This window comes from Mandrillus leucophaeus, unplaced genomic scaffold (assembly GCF_000951045.1).
Source record: "Mandrillus leucophaeus isolate KB7577 unplaced genomic scaffold, Mleu.le_1.0 Scaffold269, whole genome shotgun sequence".
Lineage (NCBI taxonomy): Eukaryota > Metazoa > Chordata > Mammalia > Primates > Cercopithecidae > Mandrillus > Mandrillus leucophaeus.
In genome coordinates, this window is record NW_012102798.1 from 4772909 (window position 1) to 4797430 (window position 24522).

General features: G+C 37.3%; 1 protein-coding gene across 2 annotated transcripts in view; it reads left to right on the forward strand.

The window, feature by feature from the left end:
• Nucleotides 1-24522, forward strand: part of ACSL4 (acyl-CoA synthetase long-chain family member 4) — an 84053-nt gene that overhangs the window by 21723 nt on the left and 37808 nt on the right. For both annotated transcript variants that reach the window (XM_011984524.1, XM_011984525.1), the window contains exon 2: nucleotides 14269-14321. The gene's annotated coding sequence lies outside the window, so the exon portion shown is untranslated. The remainder of the gene's footprint in view (nucleotides 1-14268; nucleotides 14322-24522) is intronic.

A 24522-nucleotide genomic window follows, 5' to 3' on the forward strand; every position in this document is an offset into this window, starting at 1 on the left:
AAATGAGGAAAAGATGTTAAATATTTTGCCCTAGGTCATCCGTCGCTAGTAAAGTGGCACAGCCAGGATTTGAACCCAGGTCATCTGGCTGTAGTATATTGGCTCCTAACTACCATACTGGATTGCCTCTCAGCTGGGGCATAGTCTTCCTTAGTAAATGGAATGGTCTGTCTGGTACTACATATCATAAGACGAGCTGGAGCTTATAGGATCTGGATTAGTTTAGAAATACAGGTTTGCTTGAGTCTTTTATTCTTGATTGGGAATGAACTGCTTCATTTGATATGCAACTCTGAGGCTACTGACACATATTTTCCAGAAAATCATAGATGGGAAATTATAACTGGTTACATATTTTATTACAAAAATAAAATTAGTGTGAAATATGTATTTCCTGCAAGGCTAGGGTTTTTGTTTGATTATTAAAGTTAACTTGGCAATATCCTTTTCTCTCATTTTTAAAGTTAGTTAGGCTGAGTGCAGTGGCTCATGCCTGTAATCCCAACCCTTTGGGAAACCAAGGCCGGAGGATCACTTGAGTCCAGAAGTTTAATACCAGCCTGGTTAAGATAGTGAGATGCTTACTCTACAAAAATAAAAAAAGTAAATTAGCCAGATGCAGTGGTGAGTTCCTAAGTCCTAGTTATAGGAGGCTAAGGCAGGAGGATCCCTTGAGCCCAGAAGTTCAAGGCAGCAGTAAGCTGTGATTGTACCACTGTACTCCAGCCTGGGTAACAAAGCAAGACCCCATCTCTAAAAAAAGAAATAAAAAATTAAAAAATAAAGTTAGTTAAAGGGTGAACGTAACTTATTAAATAGGACTATAATTTTTTTAAAGTCACAAATTAAATACCTATACACGGAGATATTTTCTTACAATGCATGTGATTTATCCTATATGTGTTTAAGATACAAGTGTGTTTTTTGTGAGATGAGAAATTGACTTCAGTTTGAAGTCATCAGTTAAGGTGTTAATCTAGATTTTAGAAATTAGATTATAAATGTTGCACATAAACTAAGATTGTAGTAATTTGATATCATTGAAACACTTGGAATAAAGAGTCTTGTGTGTATGTGATTAATGGTGTGCAGCTGGTGCTTTCATTTACTTGTCCATCGTATATGACTGTGGATTCAAACAGGAGTTTTTACTTGGAAGTGTTTTTCCAGGAGTGAAGGTTGGCTTCTGCTAATATACCCATGCCATACCTATACTGCCTTGTTCTCTGTGGGACGAAAGTTAGAATACAACTAGGGTCATCATTAGGATATTTTTGCAAAAGAAAGAGGGATTTGATAATTATGCTGGGACAACCACAGGACAGTCCTTGGAAAGCTGGGAAATGTGTTCACCTTTATTTTATTTTATTTTATTTTATTTTATATTTTATTTTCTTTTTTGAGACAGTTTAACTCTTGTTGCCCAGGCTGGAGTGCAATGGCCTAATCTTGGCTCACTGCAACCTCTGCCTCCCGGGTTCAAGCGATTCTCCTGCCTCAGCCTCCCGAGTAGAGGGGATTACAGGCATGCACCACCAGGCCCAGCTAATTTTGTGTTTTTAGTAGAAATGGGTTTTCTCTGTGTTGGTCAGGCTGGTCTTGAACTCCCGACCTCAGGTGATCCGCCTGCTGCAGCCTCCCAAAGTGCTGGGATTACAGGTGTGAGCCACCACACCCGGCCTTGCCTTCATTTTAACCAGTTTATCTGGGGATCAAGTTTGTGACTCTAGCTTCAGAAGTACTGGCTCAACCCCGTTTAGTGAACCATCAACTTAGTGAACCATCAACGACAGAGGGATTTCCCTTTGGAGTAAAAATGTTAATTTTTGAGTAAATATTCTATTGTATTATTATACTTGAATTGTATGCATAGCAGCTGTATTCTTTTTATACTTTCTAGCATTGTGAACTCCATGCTGCCAGACCGTGCTGGGGTTATTACAGGACACATTTGTAGATGTGTGGCCCTTACAGGAAGTGAAATTACCTAATGATACTTTACCACTGCTTGAAACATTTTGAAATAAAAACTTTGAGAGAAAGAAATGATTCAGCCTTTTCTGCCTCCTACTTTTCGAAATCAGTTAGTACACATTTGTAATGTGATAGCACCGTTGATTGGAATGTCTGAAGCTAGACGGGTAAGATGATATCCTCTGAAGTTTGAGTATTTGGCCCCAGAACCAGGTTGTAAAGAAGAGAGTACTGATGGAAAGCTCACTTCTGAAATACCCTCCTTTCACAGGCCCTCTGATCACCTGTGTGGAAAGTAGCCCTCTGGGTCTACTAATCACAGACATCAAAGGAATGATACTCATTTGGTTCCTTTTGCTTAAGTTACCTTCTCCTGGGGCAGGCTTCATTTCCTGTAGGGGACTAATTCTGGTCAGTTGAAAAACATTTTCACTATGGGGCAGAAGGTTGCAAGTATGGCATGGTACCTATTCAATCTCGTACAGATATAATCTGGCATTTGAGTTCCCATTTGTTTTGTTTTAATAGGATAAGTAAGTAGAACTCTTAGCTTTAAAGAAATTATACTTTCATCTGTGCAGAACCCATCATGATTGTCTGCCTTTTTGATACTGTCTGTTCACTTGCTATTACAGGTTGAGTATCCCTTATCCAAAATGCCTGGGGCCAGAAGTGTTTGGATTTTGGAATTTTTCAGGTTTTGGAGTATTTGCATTATATACTGACTGGTTGAGCATCCCTAATCCAAAAGTCTGAAGTAGTCCAATGAGAATGTCCTTTGTGTTATATTGGTGCTCACAAAGTTTCAGATTTTGGAGCATTTCAGATTTTGGATTTTTAGATTAGGGAGACTCAGCTTGTACTAGTCAATTTTTGTTAGTCACGTTTTGATATAGGGGACCACAAGGATGCTTAGCTTCAGAAAACAGTTAACCATGGTAGTTATAGTAAGGAAGAAAACCCTCATTTTATTTAGCTTATAGATTATATTACATGAGCAAAAGAAGAGTTTATTTTGCTTTGAGCCTAATTTAAAAACAGAAGAGTCTAACCTGCTTTCCTTAGTACAGGTAAATCCAACTTTTAGCTCCTTTTACAGTATTACTTTGCCACTTGAGTAGGGCTAAACACCTTTTGGACCATATTCATTGTTACTATCAATACAGAGACGCACGTTAGAATTAATTGAAAGGCTGGTGCTATATTTTCTACTTTATTATTAAATGATAAAAGTGACATTCACTGTAGAAGTTTTAGAAAATGTAGGGAAATTATAAGGATAAAACTAAAAATAACCTCTAGGTGGGCACAGTGGCTCATGCCTATAATCCCATCACTTTGGGAGGCTGAGGCAGATGGATCGCTTGAGCCCAGGATTTGGAGACCAGCCTGGGCAATATGGTAAAATCCTGTCTCTACCAAAAATACAAAAAATTAGCATGTGGTGGCGTATGCCTGTCATCCCAGCTACTCAGGAGGCTGAGGTGAAAGGATGGCTTGAGCTTCCAAGAGGTCGAGGCTGCAGTGAGCCGAGATTGCACCACTGCTTTCCAGCGTGGGTAACAGAGCAAGACCTTGTCTCTATAAAAAAAAAATCACCTGTAATTCTACAACCTAGAGATTGACATTTTGGTTTATAGCCTACATAAATGTGAGGAAGTTGATCTTGAGTATGAAGTTTCATCTTAAACCAATTTTACTTCGTATATCTTAAACATTTTCTCATACTCTTAAATCTGGCAATACTGCATTTGATGGCTGTATAGTATTTGATCACGTGGATACATTATTTTACCAATCTCCTATTGGGCATTTGAAGTTGTTCCTATTTTTTTTTCTGTTATCTGTACCACCATGATGACTGTCCTCTATTTTTTGTGTGAATCTCTAATGATTTCCTTTAGGATAGGGGTCCCCAACTCCCAGACCACGGACCTGTACTGGTCCATGGCCTCTTAGGAGCTGTGCTGCATAGCAGGAGGTGAGCGACAAGTGAGCATTTCTGCCTGAGCTCCACCATTGGTCCCTGGTGCCCAAAAGTTTGGGAACTGCAGCTTTAGGATATTCCCAGAAATAGAAAGTGAAATTACAAGTGCAGGAAGTGTAACTGAAGGCCTGTTGTCACATATTGCCAAGTTGTTTTCTATTTAGCATGTACTAATTTCTACTTCTGTCAACAGTATATAAAGTGCCTTTTTGTATACTTTTGGCAGCACTGAGTAATTTCTTTATTCTTAATTGGCACTAGTGTTTATGGACCCCCCAGCGCATTGCTATCTGTTTTAGTAAATAAAAGTTACTCATGGCAGAAATGAAAGTAAGGATGCAATATTATAAGTAGTAGTCCTGCAAGGAACTGGTAACCCCAGCTGGTACTTTGAGAATTGTCTAAACGGACCATATTTTAACTCTAAGAGTCTGTGTTTCTAAAAATATATTTTTCGTTTCTGAAATACTTTATCAGTCTCTAATGTAGAGGAAAGTGCTAGTTTTTTCTCCTAAAATTATAATTCCATATGTACTTTCTGCTCATAATGTTAGGCATTTCTCTGTGTGTAAGACTTATGTTTTTGTCATTTTAAACAAAAACAAAACATACCTTCTGGCAAAAATTGTACAAATTTTGTGGGAAGTCTTGATTGTTACACAGGAGTACTTTCTGGTTAAGAACACTTAAGGTAACAAACAATTTCTTCAAGTATTGTTCAGGTCTCTAGTATTTTAATGAATGCCTTGTAAATTCAGATTCATCCATGTATCAACACACTTGTTGACTAAACTTGGAAGGGAGGGAGAGTTGTGGTAAGGTCAGTGTTTGCTGTTATGTAATCTGTTTGTCCAAAATATTTAAAAATCAGTATCATAAGATTCTTGATTCTGAGTCAAGAATTACCAGTGTGACAGCAATTTTCATATATTGAAAGTTTTTTCCCCAGTAGTTGTTTCATAATAATCAAGCTGTTTCTTAGGTGTGGACCTAAAAAAGCATGATCTGTTGATTTTTATGACTTTGAAAAATTCTAACTTAAATGCAATTGATATATTGAGAGCTCATAAAGAGAATGTGCTTTCACTGTTGATACCACTGCTAATTTAATTCTAGGTAACTGAAAGAATAGGAATGGTGTACTTTCTTGCTGTTTTTTCATATTCTCACATTCATCTTTTATCTAGTCTCAAGATAATCTTAAGAGTAAAGCTGTAATTATAACTGATTAGAAAGAATTTCCTAATTTTAGTATAGAGGGAAGTACAAAGGGTGCTTTCTTAATGTTCCAGAAAGCAGACCCTATTTTAGCTTCTTAGTCATGGAGTAGGGGGAACTGTTTCTTTCTTTTTAAAATTATTTACAGTTATCGTTATGTTCAGTTTTTAAAATTCTTACAACACTCTGTGAGGAAGGTAAAGAGTAGATTAATAAATTTTAACGTCAACCTTGTACTTCACTCCATAATTTATTTGTGTTATAGTAAGTTATTTTAAGCTAGTATATACCCCTATTCAAAAGTCAAGATTTAAATATTATTGCTAAAAAGTAAATGGGGCCTGGCGCGGTGGCTCACGCCTGTAATTCTAACACTTTGGGAGGCTGAGGCGGGCGGATCACCTGAGGTTGGGAGTTCGAGACCAGCCTGACCAACATGGAGAAACCCTGTCTCTACTAAAAATACAAAATTAGCCAGGCTGGTGTCGCATGCCTGTAATCCTGGCTAATCAGGAGGCTGAGGCAGGAGAATCGCTTGAATCCGGGAGGTGGAGGTTGTGGTGAGCCAAGATCGTGCTGTTGCACTCCAGCCTGGGCAACAAGAGTGAAACTCCACTTCTCAGAAAAAAAAAAAAAAAAAAGGAATTTTCTGGCGTTTAAGAAACTTTCTATTTGTCATTAAATGTGAGGGATGGGTGGGGTTGTCGTTAAAAAAAATAAATAACAACACTTTCCCAAAAGGTACATATTTAAACTGAATTTCAAAGCTGAGATAAAAAGTATGGCTCAGAAACTGGAGATTTCAGTAAAGCCTCAGGTAAAGGAAGCAAATAGGCAGAATAAACCACACAGACAAAATGTCAAACCAGGCAATGTTTGTCTTTGAGCATCTTCCATTTCTTATTTTAGTAGGCATCTCACTGGTTCCCTGTGTCTTTTACCCTGCTCTTTGTCACTGGTAGCAGAACAAGCTAAACTTCCTTAAGCAAAACTGTCCTAAGAAATGTATACTGCAGAGACTTCCTAAAGAGAGATGGATGGATTCATTTGGAAACTTCTGTGTGCACACTCTAATTTGTATTCATTTTTCCCTGAAGAATGATTACACCTATATAATTAAAAAGTTGCCTTTGAAAACTATTGGCACCAAAAATGGACAATAATTAACCACCCATCCCTCATTTTTAAAAACCATTTTATTGTGGTATGATTGACATACAAAAAGCCGTAAAAATGGAATGTAAACAACTTGGAGAGAATAATCACCACAATCTATGCCATAAACCCATCCATCACCTCCAAAAGTTTCCTTCTGCCCTCTTTTGTATTGTTATTTGTGTGTATGTGTGATAAAAACACTTAACATAAGATTTACCCTATTAGCAAATTTTAAAATACACAATGCAATATTGTTAAGTATAGGCACTATGCTGTACAGTAGATCTCTGGGACTTTTTCATCTTTCTTATGAAACTTTGTATCATTTGACTAATACCATCCTGTTTCTCCCTCTACCCAGCCCCTGGTCACCCTGGTTTCTGCTCTCTGCTGCTTTGAGTTTGACTATTTTAGTTTCCTCCTATAAATGGTATAATGTAGTATTTGTCCTTCTGTGTCTAGCTTATTTCACTTAGCATAGTGTCCTCCAGGTTTGCCCAAGAGAAGAGTTTCTTTTTTAGAGACAGGCTCATTATCTTCACTTTAAAGCCTATTTTGGTTCTAAGAGTCTACAACTTGGTATGTCAGGAGTGAAATTTGTGTGCTTGCAGTTCAATAGGCACTTGATAGATCTACATCAGTATTTATATATCTCCATACTAATGACGGGAGAATTTATGTAACAAAATGAATGATAATAGAATTATTAGCTAAGATTGGAATATTTCTCTTGGCATTCAAACTAGACTCTGTCTTTGAGTTTAGATGAAGAGAATGGGTCTAGGATAAATAAGCATTGCTTATTTGCTTTAGTTTTTACCTTACTTAGATAAGAAAAATAAAAATAAATAAACTGCTTCAAAATGGATAAAGTGAAAACTATCAGAATACTGCATATTTATCTATGCAAAGAAATATGACTGTTGTCGTGGATATGTAATTTGGTGTCTCAAGCAAGAAGGCATCAGAGAATGTGAATATGGCATAGTTTATAAGATCTTTGACCTAGTATTCATACTTCTAAGAAATGCGAGGGAATAATTTTATAGTCTTGAAGTGGGAAAATGACCCAGAAGCCATAAAGGAGATACATTTTACTACTAAAAACTGAAAAACAGATAACAACAACAAAAAACCCCACAATATTTATCCAAAACAAGCACTCAAAACAGAGAAAAGCTATAATGGAGAAAATATTTGCAATATCTCAAAGGGCTTATTTCCTTAATATACAAAGGGCTCTTATGAATCATAAGAAAAAAATGAAAAACCAAGTTGAATATGGGCAAAGAACTTGAGCAAGTAATTTATATAAGAAATTCAGACATAGTGAATTTTTTTTTTTTTTTTTTTTTTTTTTTTGAGATGGAGTCTCGCTCTGCAGTGGTACGATCTCGGCTCCCTGCTACCTCCACCTTCCGGGTTCAACCAATTCTCTTGCCTCAGCCTCCTGAATAGCTGGGATTACAGGTGCCTGCCACCACACCTGGCTAATGTTTGTATTTTTGGTAGAGACAGGGTTTCACCATGTTGGCCAGGCTGGTCTCAAACTCCTGACCTCAAGTGTTCTGCCCGCCTCGGCCTCCCAAAGTGCTGGGATTACGGCATGAGCCACCGTATCCAGCCAGTGAAATATTTTCATATGTTCATTGGCTAATAGTGAAAAGCAAAAAATTAAGACAGTGTTTTTGGTATCTGTCAAACAGTTCAATCTAGTATTGGAGGAGGTATGGGGAAATGGGCATATTAATATACTGCTGGTGGGAATATGAAATAGTATACTCTTTTTTAGAAGGCATTTTTACATTTTTATAAAAAAAATTTTAGACTTACAATAGAGTTGCAAAAATTTTACACCATTTCCATGGGACCTTTACCCAATTTCCCCTAATGTTAACATGTTACACAATTATAGTATAATTATAAAAACTAAAAATGTTCCTAATCTGAGTTAATCTAATGTTTTTTCATGATTTGATTGAGATTATGCAATTCGGGCAAGAATACCACAAAAGTGATGCTGTGTTCTTCTCAGTGAATCAAGCTAGGGCTTACATGGTATAGATGCACCTTATTACTGGTGATGGTAACTCTGATCACCTAGTTAAGATGGTATCAACTGTGTTTTTCTACAGTAATGTTATTATTTTCCCTTTTGCAATGAAGTAATATCAATACACTTTTTATTAATGCATATTTGGGGGAGATACTTTGAGACCATGTAGTGTCCAGTTTCAGCTTTTGCTCACCAGCATTAGCATTCACTGATGGATTTTGCCTGTAGTAATTATTCCTGTGGTGCTGTAATGGAGATTTTCTATTTCCTTTATTCCTTCTACATTTATTAGAATTTTTCTGTAAGGATGATTAGTCTCTTCTCCCTCATTTACTTATTCAGTCGTTCATTTATATTAGTATGGACTCATGGATATTATTTTATTCTGTGGGATATAATCTAGTATTACTGTTATTTGTTGCCCAGGTTGTGTTAATACCAGCTTTGGCCATTGGGAGCTCTTTTTGGGTTGACCCCTGTGTCCTTTTCACATGACCCCATTTAAAAAAATTCAGCCCTCCTTTATTCCTTGGCACCAGATGACACTAACTTCATCTTGACTATTTCCTGCCTCAGACCTGGAATCAACTGCTCCAAAGAGCTCTGGTTCCTTTTCTTAGAGAATTGTATTTGGAACCCAAGATCTGTGTGCTAGATATGCTCATTGCTATTGGGGTATCACTGCTTCTAGGCCTGGAGGGCAATTTTTAATAGACTAAATATAAAATCATACCCTTTTGAATCAGCAATTCTGCTAGATATAAACCCTCTAGAATCACTAGCATAAGTATATTGATAGGGATGTTCATTGTGATCTTTCGAATGATCAGAAATTAGAAAAACCCCAAATGTCTACCAACAGAGAATATGGGTTGACTTAATTGTGATGTGGTCATATAATCAATGGAATGCCATGGAATGGTTAAAAAGTAGATCTGTGTATTCTGCCATGGAAAGACATGTAAGAGAGTCAGTTTTTTGTTTTATTTTTCTTTTTGAGACAGAGGTTTGCTGTTGCAACCTCTGCCTCCTGGGCTTGAGTGATTCTCCTGTGTCAGCCTCCCGAGTAGCTGGGATTACAGGCGCCCACCACCATGCTCGACTAATTTTGTTTTTGTATTTTTAGTAGAGATGGGGTTTCACCATGTTGGCCAGGCTGGTCTCGAACTCCTGATCTCATGTGATCCACCCACCTCGGCCTCCGAAAGTGCTGGGATTACAGGTGTGAGCCACTGCACCTGGCCCAGTGTTTTTTTTTTTAAAGCAAGTTGCAGACATGTATAGATGGTATGATTCAATTTTTGTTTAAAAATTTTATGTGTTGGCCAGGCGAGGTGGCTCATGCCTGTAATCCCAGCGTTTTGGGAGGCCGAGGTGGGTGGTTCACTTGAGGTCAGGAGTTCAAGACCAGCCTGTCCAATATGGTGAAACCCTGTCTCTACTCAAAATACAAAAATTAGCTGGGCGCTGTGGTGTACGCCTGTAGTCCCAGCTACTCAGAAGGCTGATGCAGGAGAATCTCTTGGACCTGGGAAGTGGAAGTTGCAGTGAGCCGAGATCATGCCACTGCACTCCAGTCTGGGTGACAGAGTGAGACTCCAGCATCTCAAAAAAAAAAAAAAAAAAAAAAAGTATGTGTGTATTAGAATATGCTTAGAAAAAGGGCTTCAAAGTTACCCACCAAACATAAAAGCTGTTATTTCTAGGTGGTTGGATAAAAAAGGACACTTTCACTTCATTTGATATATTTTGTAATGTTTGAATATTTTTATTTTATTGTTTGTTTATTTATTTATTTATTTTGATACGGAGTCTCACTCTGTCAGCCAGGCTAGAGTGCAGTGGTGTGATCTCAGCTCACTGCAACCTCCGCCTCCTGGGTTCAAGTAGTTTTCCTGCCTCAGCCTCCTGAGTAGCTAGGATTATAGGCATCCACCACCACGCCGGGCTAATTTTTGTATTTTTAGGAGAGGCGGGGTTTCACCATGTTGGTCAGGCTGGTCTCGAACTCCTGACCTTGTGATCTGCCTGCCTCAGCCTCCCAAAGTGCTGGGATTACAGGCGTGAGCCACTGCGCCTGGCTCACATATATTCTTAAGGGGAAAAGAAAAGTTTCTCCCACAGCTTAGCCTGTGAGCGACACCTTCCGTAGTTTGGCTTACTACAGTTTTTTAGTACTGTTTTTAATGAGTCATTTTCTTGTTCCTTTATGGTTTTTAAAATAAATTTTAAGTATACAATTTTTATTTTTGAAAATTTTGGAAGACACTAAATCAGCAGAAAAAACCCAAAATATATGCAAATATTAAAACAATTCACCTCTAATCCTACCACCCAGCAATAACTGTTAGTATTTGAAATACATTTTGCTAATTTTTCTATGAATATGTAACACTCAAATATATGTATGTATGTAGAATGGAGTCATACATACTGTTTTTGACCTGTATTATTTCTTGATAACAACATTTCTAAACATTGAAATGTATTTTAGTATGGCAGTTTTAATCTACTATTTACCAATATGTGATTTATGTATACTTATCTAAAATAAGACTTATCAAGGACCATTGCGTAGGGAATTGTTTTGAAAAGGACTTGGCCAGAATTTACTTTTAGATTTGAACATTAAGTGCTAATATTTTTATATTTCTTAATATTTTTCTTTTTTTCTTTTTGTTTTGGAGACCGAGTCACTCTGTCACCCAGGCTGGAGTGCAGTGGTGTGATCTTGACTCCCAGGTTCAAGCGATTCTCCTGCCGCAGCCTTCCCAGTAGCTGGGTTATAGGCATGCACCACCACACCCAGCATATTTTTGTATTTTTAGTAGAGACAGGGTTTCGCCATGTTGGCCACGCTGGTCTCAAACTCCTGACCTCAGGTCATCTGCCCACCTCAGCCTCCCAAAGTACTGAGATAACAGGCATCAGCCACCACCCCCGGCCAAAAGCTTTCTTAATATTTTTCCACTGTTTTCTGAAACATTCTATTTTAAACTTATTAAGATCGATTTTTGAGACATTAAGTACAGGACGATGATTTTTCGTGCTTGAAACATTTCCAACAGATGCTATCACAAGTTTAGTATTGACTTTGCTTGTGGAAGAATGTTTTCAAAATATTGGTTAAGAGACCAACTTATTTGCAGAGAGGGCTAGAGCCAAACACATTAATGATTTGTTTTTAAGTCTGTCCCCAGATATGAGGGTTGTCTGAAATTGAACACTGCCTTGTATTTTTATCAGTTTTTACTTTTTTTATATCACTTTTTGCTGTCCTATTAGCTGCATGGACTTCGTTTTGCTCACTGGCATTTGGTGAGTTGGGCTTTTTCAGTGCTGCCTTCTTTTCTAATGGTAAGATAATAAACTCTTGATGCTGTATTATCTCTTTTTTCCTTTTTTAATGCCACCATGTTACTGTTAGGTTGAAAATAAACAATATATGCTTCAGTCTGTTAACAATTTGCTAGGCTAAGACTTTCTAACTTTCTTATGTTACAAAAACCTTGCGTATATCTGAAGTGAAAGAGTCTGAAGTTTGTTTTACAGTTTTAGCTAAATCATCCCAATTCCTGATCGTCTGTAAATGCAACCCGCATGGTGGTAATCTGCCTAGTTTTCTTATATTAAATTGTTTCTTCAATTTGTTTTAATATAATGACTTTAACAGGGAGGTGCTATTTTGTAGGAGGAGACTAGGAGAGAGGAGAGTGCAGGATCAGTTTTTCTGTTGTGTAGAACTAAATTAGGCTAGGTTACAAAATGTGATTTGGTTTCCTTTTCTTTCCTGGGTAGCTGCTACTTTCTTTCATTTTTTTGTGATGAAAGAAATGGCTTTTAAGGTGATAGGCACTGAGAAAAATTACTTCCTTAGCATTAGAGAACCTCTGAGAGTTGCTTCTCCTGCTCAGCCAATTTGGGGCTACGAGAATGGAGATGAGTAGAAGGTTTAAGCTGGGGCTCTCATCCAGCTTGGAGAATTCCCTGACACTCTCTAGTACCAAGGGTCAACAGTTGACTATCCTTTGCAAATATTTATTTATGGAGTTATTTTCCAAATTAAGCAAACTAGCAGATAGTTTTGTGTTTTCCCTTATCCCTCTCCCCTGCAACTTCCACCTTTAGATCTTTAGATGATTTTATAGAAGGATGGGTGTTTTTTTTTTTTGTCATTTATTTTTAAGTTATTGGAATTATCTATGGGGGAAATGTGTATGTTTTTATATAGAAGTATGAAGTTTTTCTTTCCCAACATTCTCCTTGTGAGCTCTTTGGATCTTATTTTAATATAAGTGCCCCGCTCCCCCCCCCCTTCATGTTAATAGCCAGTGTTAGCCTTCTGGAAGAAAAATAAGAACATATGAAATGGCATGACTTCTGTTTATAAGTAGTTTTAACTATTTGTGTTAAGACATATACTGATGCTGTCCCTGGTAACCCCTCAACAAAAGTAGATTGTGGATATTAACATAAAGTTGAAAGTAGTTCACTGTTAGTAACTAGTCTTTGTTAGTAATAGGCTTGGGTATAAATCATTCTTTCCTTCATCTCTTTAATAGTAGCAAGGAGAAAATTAACTGTCTGAATTAACACCAGCTAGTTAGTGTGATAATTACAGTTATGTGGATGTTTGTATGACTTCCATGGAGGCGTCTAGACTAAAAAAACAAAAAAAACAAAAAACTCGAAGGGTTATTCTTGTTACGTAATCTTATGCAAGTAGTAGTGAATACTGCTGGATGGAATAAAGCCTCAGTTATTTAGAGTATAGCATCATGCCCAGGGAGCCCCAGCTCTGTAGAAAGCAATATCAAATTACTGAAGGGCCTTATTTTACTCTTTCAAGTATTCAGATGGTAACTAGTTTATTCCTGCATTGTCCAAAATAGGTCAAACCCCAACCCTAAACTGACAAACATTTCTGATGTATATATCTTTTTCCTTTTCTTTTCTTTCCTTCCTTCCTTCCTTCCTTCCTTCCTTCCTTCCTTTCTTTTTCTTTTTCTTTTTCTTTTTTTAAGACAGGATCTCACTCTGGTTGCACAGTCTGGAGTGCAGTGGTGCAATCTTGGCTCATTGCAGCCTTGACCTCCCAGACTCAGGTGATCCTCTCACTTCAGCCTCCTAAGTAGTTGGGACTACAGGCATGCACCACCATGTTCGACTAATTATTTGTATTTTTAGTAGAGATGGGGTTTTGCCATTTTTCCCAGACTGGTTTTGAACTCTTGGATTCAAGGAATCTGCCTGCCTTGGTCTTCCAGGGTGCTGGGATTATAGGTATGAGCCACCATTGTCTGGCCCTTTTGGTGTATATCTTGAAAAATGTCACAAAAATGGTGTGTTTACAGACTGAAAGAAGATGGAAATATATTTAGGTTTCTACTTAGACCAGTGTCGTATTTGTATTTGGGAAGGAACCTTGTGTTGTTTCGAGGAACTTACTCGTTTTTGGTTTCGATGGGAGAATAGATGCCTGCAGTCATCTGCGTGTGGGGATGGCTGTCTTGTGTGACTGACTAGTTTGCTGTGGTCAGACATTGTCTCTGTGTCTGAACATGGCTTTGGTCCTGACCATGGGGGATTCAGAGATACAAATAAAATCGTTAAGAACATGACTCTTGCTTCTTGTCATTTTTCCATAGAGTTTCAACTACTGTTACTTAGAGTCTGGCTCAGTTACTTTCTGAGATTGTAATAGCACTAATTCTAGTCAAACACTCATCTCTAGTCATTTCTTGCTTTTCCTTTAGTAAAAAGGAAAAGCTTACGAGCTAAGGTGCGCAGATAATGTGAATAAGCACTCAATATTTCTTTTAAAGGGGTACTTTTCTCATGTCATTGTACTCATAAATGCTGTCTCTTACTGCAGATTGAAATCACAGAAGATATTCGTGTTCTTCTTAAGAGAAAAAGAGGACATTTGTAAGTATTTGTCCTTTAGAAATTCTAAATGTGTAATTTTATTAGCTTTTTGAGAAAAGTAAGTGACCATACTAATGGGCATCTTGACTCTTACAGAGGAAAAACTCCACCAATATTTATGATTGTGTTTAAAAAGGCACTATTTTATACAGCCAAATAGGAAAACATTTTACCCTGTGCAGCTTCTAAAATTTTAACCATTTGCCACTCATTTGTAAAAGAGCAAGTGGTAATTAAAATCCAAGCAACATCTTTCTATTTGAGTCCTACCCAAAACTGGATCAGAGATTAGAGTTCCAGTTCTGACTACTGAGGCTTATAGAATATGTGTCTTTGGTAAACTACTTAGTCTCTCATTATCTCAGTTGCCTTATCTTTAAAATGGGTTTAATAGTAAGTACACAATCAGGGGTTCATTATTATTATTATTATTATTATCGTTGTTGTTGAGACAGAGTCTCGCTCTGTCTTCCAGGCTTGAGTGTAGTGGCGCCATCTCAGCTCACTGCAACCTCCGCCTCCCCCTCCCGAGTAGCTGGGGTTAGAGACACATGCCACCATGCCCATGCCCAGCTTTTTTTTTGTATTTTTAGCAGAGATGGGGTTTCACCATGCTGCCCAGGCTGGTCTTGAACTCCTGGCCTCAAGTGATTATCCCACCTCCGCCTTCCAAAGTGCTGGATTATAGGCGTGAGCCACCGCACCTGTCCTCAGTGGTTCGTTATTGTTGATGAAGTTACATCCATAGCAGTTTATGCTTGCCCTGATGCATTGAAGCTTATTGTTTTTTTTTGTTGTTGTTGTTTGTTTTTTGCCCCAAGATGGAGTCTTGCTCTGTCACCCAGACTGGAGTGCAGTGGCATGATCTCGGCTTACTGCAGCCTCTGCCTCCTGGGTTCAAGCAATTCTCCTGCCTTAGCCTCCTGAATAGCTGAGATTATAAGTGTCCACCACGGCACCTTGCTAATTTTTGTATTTTTGCTACAGCAGGGGTTTCACCATGTTGGCCAGGCTGGTCTGAAACTTCTGACCTTGTGATTCGTCCACCTCGGCCTCCCAAAGTGCTGGGATTACAGGCGTGAGCCACCATACCAACCTGAAGCTTATTCTTTGAGAGACAGCCACAATGTGTACCTGCGCCAAAGCTTATTGAAGAATAAACTTCAATGTGTTGGGGCAAGTATACATAGAGGCTCTCTCTCAAACTGATTTAAGTGTATTTCTGATCTTCATAAATTTTTAAGTAGATGTTTCGTTGAGGCATCTATTCTAGACTACAATATGGAGTAAAAGAAATACAACAGAGCACGTAAAATTAAAATCATAGTGTTTGAGGCTTGGACTTTGAAATTTACCTATTCCTATAATCCCCAATTATCGACTTTTAGACCAGTGCTGGTTAGTGAAAACATTTTCACTGGTCCATGGTGAAGTGAGAAAAATAAGGACAGAAGATCATGAGTTTTTAAAAGCTAAACATTTTCACTTTAAAGGAGTGCTTCTTACGGAATATATCTTTCTAATTTAGGGGAATTAAACATGTTCTTTATCTCGTGAAATGATGGTGATAATAAATGGTAGGGCTTTAAAAAAATTCATGCTCGGCAAAACAACAACAACTTGGTAGCTCTGTGTCATTTCCCCCTATGATTCTTCTTTCTTTTACATTTTTTACTGTTTTGTGATATCTTAAAATATGAACCCAACTTCTCATTTTACAGATGAGGAAACAGACATTGAGAGGTTAATTTGTTCCAGGTCTTACAGCTCAGCAGCTTGTGAACCACGACTAAAACCCTATGTGTGATACTGTCTCTCTAGAATTCCTGGTCTTCTGAAAATTGCTTTCATTTTAATAGGTTATAAATTTGAAACTGAAGATATAGTAGTTCTTATGTGCTAATAACTATTTTTGATTTCCAAGTATAAAGAAATTCAAAAGACCATGTTCTTGTATAGCTAAGTGCTGAAGTCCACTGATTAGCCTGCATTAGAAGAATCTTAAACATGGCCAAAGATTTTTATCAGCAGATCAGAATTAGCTGTCACCGAATTCAGCTACTTAGGTGTTACATGCTCCCCAATGACTGACAAAGAAGTTAAAATATCAGTAAAGTTATTATTTCCTTTTGGAAGTTGACAGACTATACTGCCACTGTGAAGAGTGTAGTATTCAAACTTCTATAGTTAATTTAACTACAGAAAGTACTGTTTTCTCTCTCACAGATACACACCCACACACACACATACATATTTATACCAATCAATCTGCAGCCCATCTAGATTTGGAAGGGAAAAAACTACCAAGGTGAAGAGTAGAAGTTACCAGAAACATTGGCATGAACATATCTGGCCAGTTGTTCTGTTCAGGAGATTGCAGATAGTACTCTGTGACACTTTGGAGGCTCCCCATTAATTGCCGTTGTCTGAACTTTCCCAAAGTATGTTTCAAAATGGAAATAATTAACTTCCTTATCACCCTTGTCTCACTCATCTTACTGAAACATAAGCCAGATAAACAAATGAATGTGGAGGGAGAGAACGGAATGAAATGTATTCCCAATCCTAATGCGGAGGCATTAACTCTAGGGGTACTTTTCCATGGCTTCTTATATTTGGCTTTGTGTGACTTACTTCTTTACGTAGGAATTCTTTAATTTCTGAAATGTCAGACATACTCAAAATGAAATGCTAATAAGGATAAAATGCATTTTTGAATTACCTGCTGTCTTTAGAATATGTGTCCTTCTGTTCTTTACTACGGCTAATATGTGAGCGTTGACTATATGGCCATAAAATTTCAATATCCAGCAGATTATTGAATAATCTGTCTTTGAGTTCTTTAATTAGAATCACTTCTGAGATCCATTTAATACTGAAAAGCAGAATGAGTTTTTTGTTTTTTTAATCACGATACAATTTTGTATTATGGTAGTCAGGCAGCTGAATTATAGTCATTTATTTGGCCTTTTTATAAGAAATGGTTTAAGACTACATTGTTGCATAATTTATTAACAGTCTGACATATTGGAAAGAACATTCACAAACTAACCTATTAAACTGGTTCCTCCTGTAGCAGATGGGGAGGGCAGATCATGTGGCAAAAAAGGGCATAGTTGTAAAATTCTCCCTGTAACATGAAGATATTCCTATGGGAAATACTACTGCTGCTTAAAGACTTTTTTGGAACCTACACTCATGGTTGAAAGCCCTAAGTTGTATTACTTTATTATAATAAATATGTAAGATTACAGGAAATAGATGTATAACCTATAGATATTTTGTATATTCTTCACTTGAAGAAAACACATTTGTTATAAAAGTTAACTTTAAAGTTAAATTCTATAACCCAATTATTTTTAGTTAACTTCTGTTAAAATCATCTATATATCCCAACAAAGAAAAAGCACCCAGTAAATTGAAGACTTTGTAGATAAAATTAAGTCTCTACTGTGGTACAATGGGCAGTTTAATTTAGCAGCAAGGTTTTGTGTACAGGGACCTGCAGCAGTTACTCTTTAGCATCAGTTGGACAACATTAACATTGTCATTGTGCTATCTGCTGCCCTTCTACAGCACTGAACCATTTGTATTGCTCTCTAAACACATATCACCCAGAACTTAGTTTTTGTCCCTTTTTCATTATGTTTAATAAAGTTTGATTATAGCATCATGCTTAGCCAGCAGGTGCCACTTCTAGCCTGATTTATCCTCAAGATTCCTTAGATGTAAGCTTTGGATTAAATTATTTACAACCAGTTATTGGATTAAATTATATACAACCAATTCCCAGCTTTAGAAATCTACATTTTAAAAAATCAAGTATATCTTGATCACTTGAAATGAGGAATAGATGTATAATTATACACAGTGTAGGTGAAGTGTGTAGGCAGCAGCATTGACTCCTAGAGCTCCTCATTTTGACATATACAGATAGGATACCGATTATAACATCCTATGACCTAGAAACAACATTATCTGATGCATGCTGGGGATCTTCTTAAGGCATGATGGGAGGGAACTCACTGTAGAGCATTAAAAGTATCTTCAACATGGCAGCTGAGGTGCTTTCTTTGCTGGGAAAAGCTGCAAAGAGACTGGCAGAATGGCGAATTCAGGAGTTAATACCTCTCCAGGTGATGAAGTAAACAGGTTCAGTTTATCTTGTGAGAGACGCACCCAAAGATCAGTCATAATTGTGAAAAGCTTTCAGTCAAACTAGCCAGGCACAGGTGTAATGTGTTGGTATACAGCATCTATATAGTCATCTTAGGTTTTGTTTTGCTTTTCTTGGTTTTAAAATGTATTTATTATAATTACTGTGTATTTGAGCTTAAGGTTTGATTGCACAAGTTATTTTATATTGAATAGACTGCTTGTTATTTGCAATATAACAATCTGAATCAGATGAGACAAGTGCTATAATGATACATGTATTTTACATGATTATTTCATCTTGCAGACTGATGAAAGATCTTGTTAGCAACTCTTAATGCCTTTATTTTCTTAAGGTATTGTCATTCTCTAAGTTTTAATGTTAAAGTATAAAGTTAATTGTAATGTCTCTTGTAAAGTTGGATTTCATTTACAAAGTGAAACCATTCCTAACCTAGTAGTTGAGCTTTCTCTTGTGTATTTTACAATCATTCCAAAAACAATTTGGAAGTTTTTAATAGTGTGTGAAAGAAAGTAAGATTTTAAGGAAGCACTCCGCCCCTTTACAAAAGTCTTTGTGGTGCAACATCTATTTAGAAATATGATCTTTTAAAGTACAGCAGATATTCTTATCTGTTTAATCTCTTGGAACTTTTATAATTGTTTCCTGATTTAATGTTTACTGGTTACAACTAATCTGTTTCAGAAGGCAAATTGTCTTTTTATTTGGTGTTTAAATTACTCTTAAATAATGTGTAACTTGAAAATGAAACTTTAAAAAAGTAGCACTTATGTTGTTAATTGTTGATTTTCAAATTGATTTAAAAACTATTGTAAGATCTTATATCAAGGACAAAGTTAATTTGTCACTACTGTATGTTTCAACGTGGCAGATGCATGGATCCTTGCTTGGTTTAGTTCATTTTCTAAAACTTTTGAAAAAATGTCTTGGCATTAACCAACTGCAGTTCAGTAGTTTTTCTCTTTCATTCTCAAATTGGTGTTGTGTCACATGCTTCTGGGTAAGACGATTTCTTCTTTTAAATTCAGACTTTAATTAATATGTAGTGTCTGTTTACTTTGTGTACTAGAGCTTAATGTATCACTAATGCTTTTTGTGTTTAACCTATCTTGGAGTGTTTGAAGTAACTGGAATGAAATACTTATTAAATCTCACCTCAGAACAAAAATATAAAATTGAATCTGATTTTCACTAAAACTTCTAGTACTTACTGGACATCTAGACAGCCCCCGCCCCCAAACGAAATGTCTTAGGATATAGGACAGATCATTGCTCAAAATTGTTGCCAGTATTTCTTCATACCCAAAGTTTGTCACTCTCACTTATTTAGATTATATCAGTATGACTAGGATCACAGACAACTGAGCTAAAAACATGGACTTTAAAATCAAATCGACCTGGGTTCAAATCCCTACTCAGCTGTGCTATCTTGGGCAACTTAATCTCTCTGAGTCTGTTATATCTTTAAAATGAAGGTACTACCTCAAAGGAGTTTTCTGAAGGATTAAATGAGATAATAGATCTGAAGGACTTAGCATAGTACCTAGCCTGTAGTAAATGCTCAGTACCTGGTTATTACTATGATTCCCATATGGAATGGTGAAGTTCAACAGGAGCAATTAACTATCCAGTGACTGAAGATAATGCCCTGCCTTTTTCTGGCTGACATACAAATACATGATCTCAAGGAAGCGCCAAAGTCCATGTCCTCCTAATGGTGGGATAGCAGTATCACTCTTCATACATGGAAGGACAGCATACCTTTGTGAAAAGTATCAGTGAAGATGCACATAGTGCAAATTGTGTAATCTTCATGCTTTTATAACACCAATCTTTTTCCTCTGTGCAACAGGCAGTTTTTCCAGTTTCATATTTTCTATTAAGCAACTAACAACACATTCAAGTTTATTTTAATTACCAGGGATTTTAAGAGTATAGTATTTCCTAGGATGTTGACATGGACAAGTAATTGTTTTTAAGATGATTAAAGTTAGCTACCTTCATGTTATTATACTTGCATATATTTTTACCTTATAGATTCAGAAGAATTCCGGTACATTCTTAATTCAGTAAACAGTTTGAAGCTAACACATGGAGGCACTGTTCCAGTCACAGATTCAGCATCACATGAGACAAACTCTCTGCCTTGTGAAGCTTATATTCTACTGGGGGCATAGACAGTAAACATGAAAAATAAAACATGGTATATTAGTGAAAAGTACTGTGGACAAAAAATAATGCAAGTAAGGGACATAAAGTGTGGGGAGTCCAATTTTAAAAGAAGGTGGTTGGAGAAATGCCTCACTGAGAAGGTGTTCTTTGAGTAAAGAAAAAAAAAAGAAGCAAGAGAATAAGCTATGTAGGTGTCTTGGAAGAACATTCCAGGCAGAGGGAACATCAAGTACAAAGGCCATGAGGCAGGAACAAATGGGATTGCAGAACAGTGTTCCAGAGAAAGCGTACTGGGAGGTGAAGTCATAACCTTGGGGTAGGGGAAAGATTATATAGTCTTACAGGTTATAGTAAGGACTTTAGCTTATATTCTGGGTGAGTCATATGGGAATTCTTTAAAAGATTTTGAGCAGAGGAATGGTATGATCTAACTTACATTTTGAGAATAGTACTGTGTCTTCTGAGTTTAGAATTTATTGTGGGGGTATGAGGTGGAAGCAGGGAGACTAGATCGGCTATGCCATTTATCCACTTGAGAGATGATAGTGGCTTAAACCAGGATGGTAACAGTGGAGGTGGTGAGAAGTAGTTGAATTAGATTCAACTGTTTTGTAAGTCAAACCATTAGGATTTGCTGATAAATTGCCTGTGGAATGTGTGAGAAAGAGAGGGGGGGTAAAAGGGTGAATCTAAGGTTTTTGGTCAAAGCAAGTGGAATATATAGAGATGGGCAAGACTGGGTGAGATAGGATTGTGGAAAGATGATCTCAGTTTTAAACACGCTAAGTTTGAGGTATTTAACTGACATCTAAGTGGATCTGTTGAGGAAACAGTTGGATATACAAATATAGTGTTTAAGGCAGACTTCCAGGCTTGAGGGAGAAATTTGGAAGTCATCACAACATATATGTGGTATTTAAAATTGTGAGGTTCGAAGACCAAGCCCCATACCATTTAAAGGCCAGGAATATGAGGAAGAAGCAGGGGGGAAAAAAAAAAAAAAGACCGAAAAGGAATAGCCAGGGAAGTAGGAAGAAAACCTGAAGAATATGGTCTCCTGGAAGCTAAGTGAAGAAGTTTAAAGCAGAAGAGGGCTCAGCTGTGTTAAAGGCTGCCAGTGGGTCAAGGAAGAAGAGAACTGAGCTTTAATTGACCTCTGGATCTAATAGCATGGAAGTCATTGGAGACCCTGATGAGGAGAACAAGTTTATAGAGTGGTAGGAGACATAAGCCTGATTGTAGCAGGTTCAAGAGAGAATAGGAGAGAACTGGGAGACAGAGAGCCATAGACATGTCTTTCAAGGAATGCCAAAGAGATAGAAAATAAATGGGCTATAGCTGAAAAGAAGATGCAAGGGAGGGAATGATTTTTAAGATGAAAGAAATAACAGCTGGTTATGATGCTGAAGGGAATAGTTCAGAAGAGCAGGGAAAATTAATGAGGAAGGAAGAGAGGGAAGAATTGGTAGAGTAGCACTTCCATGTCCTTATAAAGACAGGGTGTAATGCACAAGTGAAGGGGTTGGCCTCAGCTTGGAGCATCAGCAGTTCATCCATAGTCACAGGAGAGAAAAACAGCATGTGGCCACAGATGTGATTAGGTGGGTAGATGTAGCAGTGAGAGTCTGTGGAAATTCTCTTTGGATTGTTGCTGTTTTTTCTGCAGAATAGGTCAGCTGCTGAGAATGAGTCTGGATGAGGAATGTTGGTGGTCTGAAGAGAGTAAAGTATGAAATCCAGAGGAGTGGGCCAGTGAGTGGACTAGTGCAGTGTGGTCTCTCTGTATCAGGGAGAGGCCATTTAAGGTAGCAATCACAAGTTTAAAGTGAGATATTCAGCACAGTTGTGTGTTTCTCACAGCAAATTCAGCTGCATAGGTACAGGTACAGATTAGGTGGAGAATTGGATAGGATAGAACCAGGCTGTGGTTAAGATGATTAAGTACAACCAAGTGAGGGCGTGGCAAGAGAGATGAGAGTATTTATCAGGGACCAAGCATGATTAGCTATGGAATTTAAGAGGAAGAAGACAAAGGTTTCTCCCAAAAGCACTATAAAGGAGGTAATATAAGCAGTATTCCTGTTTTACAAATGAAGCCACTAATATAGACCTTTCTTTTTTAAATTATACTTTTAAGTTCTGGGATACATGTGCAGAATGTGCAGGTTTGTTACATACGTATACATGTGCCATGGTGGTTTGCTGCACCCATCAACTCGTCACCTACATTAGGTATTTCTCCTAATGCTATCCCTCCCCTAGCCCCCCACTCCCTGACAGGCCCCTGTGTGTGATGTTCCCCTCCCTGTGTCCATGTGTTCAACTCCCACTTATGAGTAAGAACATGCAGTGTTTGATTTTCTGTTCCTGTGTTTGTTTGCTGAGAATGATGGTTTCCAGCTTCATCCATCTCCCTGCAAAGGACATGAACTCATTCTTTTTTGTGGCTGCATAGAACCACATTTTAAACCCAGATCTGTGAGCCTAGAAAATTTTTGTTGTTTCTCTTATGAGACATTATATTCTGCCTAATGATGGGTACGATGCTCAGCATCATACCCTTACCACCAACTCTTTTTTTTTTTTTTTTGAAGTAAAATGAAATGTTTAAATGTTTTTTGAAATGAATTTATCAATAGACTGAGTATAACACCTGACAAGGAAGTATTATAGTTTATGATGATAGGCAAAACTGGGCAGAGGCTGGCTAGTGTACTTGAAAGAGCACTGGGTGCTCGATTTGTGCTCTACCATTCATTTGCTTCTCTGTAAGATGAGGGATCAGACAGTATCAGTTGTTCAAATATTCAGCTGAACTGGAAGTTCCAAGGAGTACCTTCAGGGGCTGTCATAGCCTCCCCTACCAGAGCAGCTATGCTTTTTGCTTTCATCTACACTTGTGTTTTTATATAAGATTCTATTCAAATGGATGACCCATGACCCCCTCACTACCTGCAGAAAGAATTTGAAAACCTCTAGACTAAATGATCTCTCTGGTTTCTTCTCACCTGAATGTTCTTTGAGCTTTGCTTACTGTGTGTGTGTGTGTGTGTGTGTGTGTGTGTGTGCATGCAATGTGTGTATGTCTGTACTAACCATTATGAGGATTACCTAGTAAGCATTTCTCTTTCTCCAAGACTTAAGGCAAATATGTATAAAAGATTAAATTTATGTAACATCAATAACTAAAAAACATACAGTGCAGTCTAAATCCAACTAAAGTATAGGTTCTTCAAAAGCTATTTTCTATTTCTTTATATATCTTCAGCCTTAAGTCTGAAGAGTTCTCAATTGAGGATAAGGTGGTACTCACCCCTTAGGGGCATTTTATAAATCTGAAGACATGCTTTTATGTCTGCTAATATTGTCTCTGAGAATGTATGTTTTGAAACAACTATTTTTTAAAATTTTAAATTAGTTTCTTTATGGTACTCTTTTATAGTACCAGTAAGAAATTATTTTTTAAAAATGGTGTGTTGGTAGATTATGACTATCCTTTGATGTTTATGAAGAGGTATCACAAAATATTTGTCATAAGAAAGAGGTATTGGGTTTGATATGGTTGAGAACTACTGGTCTATGTTCTATACTAAGGCACCCAGAAGTTTGGAAGTGATGGTAGTATAATCATATATCAGATTGAATGGTAGATACTGCTAATGATGTGTGAAATTAGAAAAATTAAAGATTGTTCTGGACTTGGGTAGCCATGAAATCTTCAGTAGGAGGAGAGGATTGTTAGAGGAGATCTTACATTCAGCACTATGATTAAACACTTGACATGACACACCTTATCTTGAAGAAATGAATGACCAGACTTGTCCAAGAGACTGAGAAAGTACTTTCCAGGTA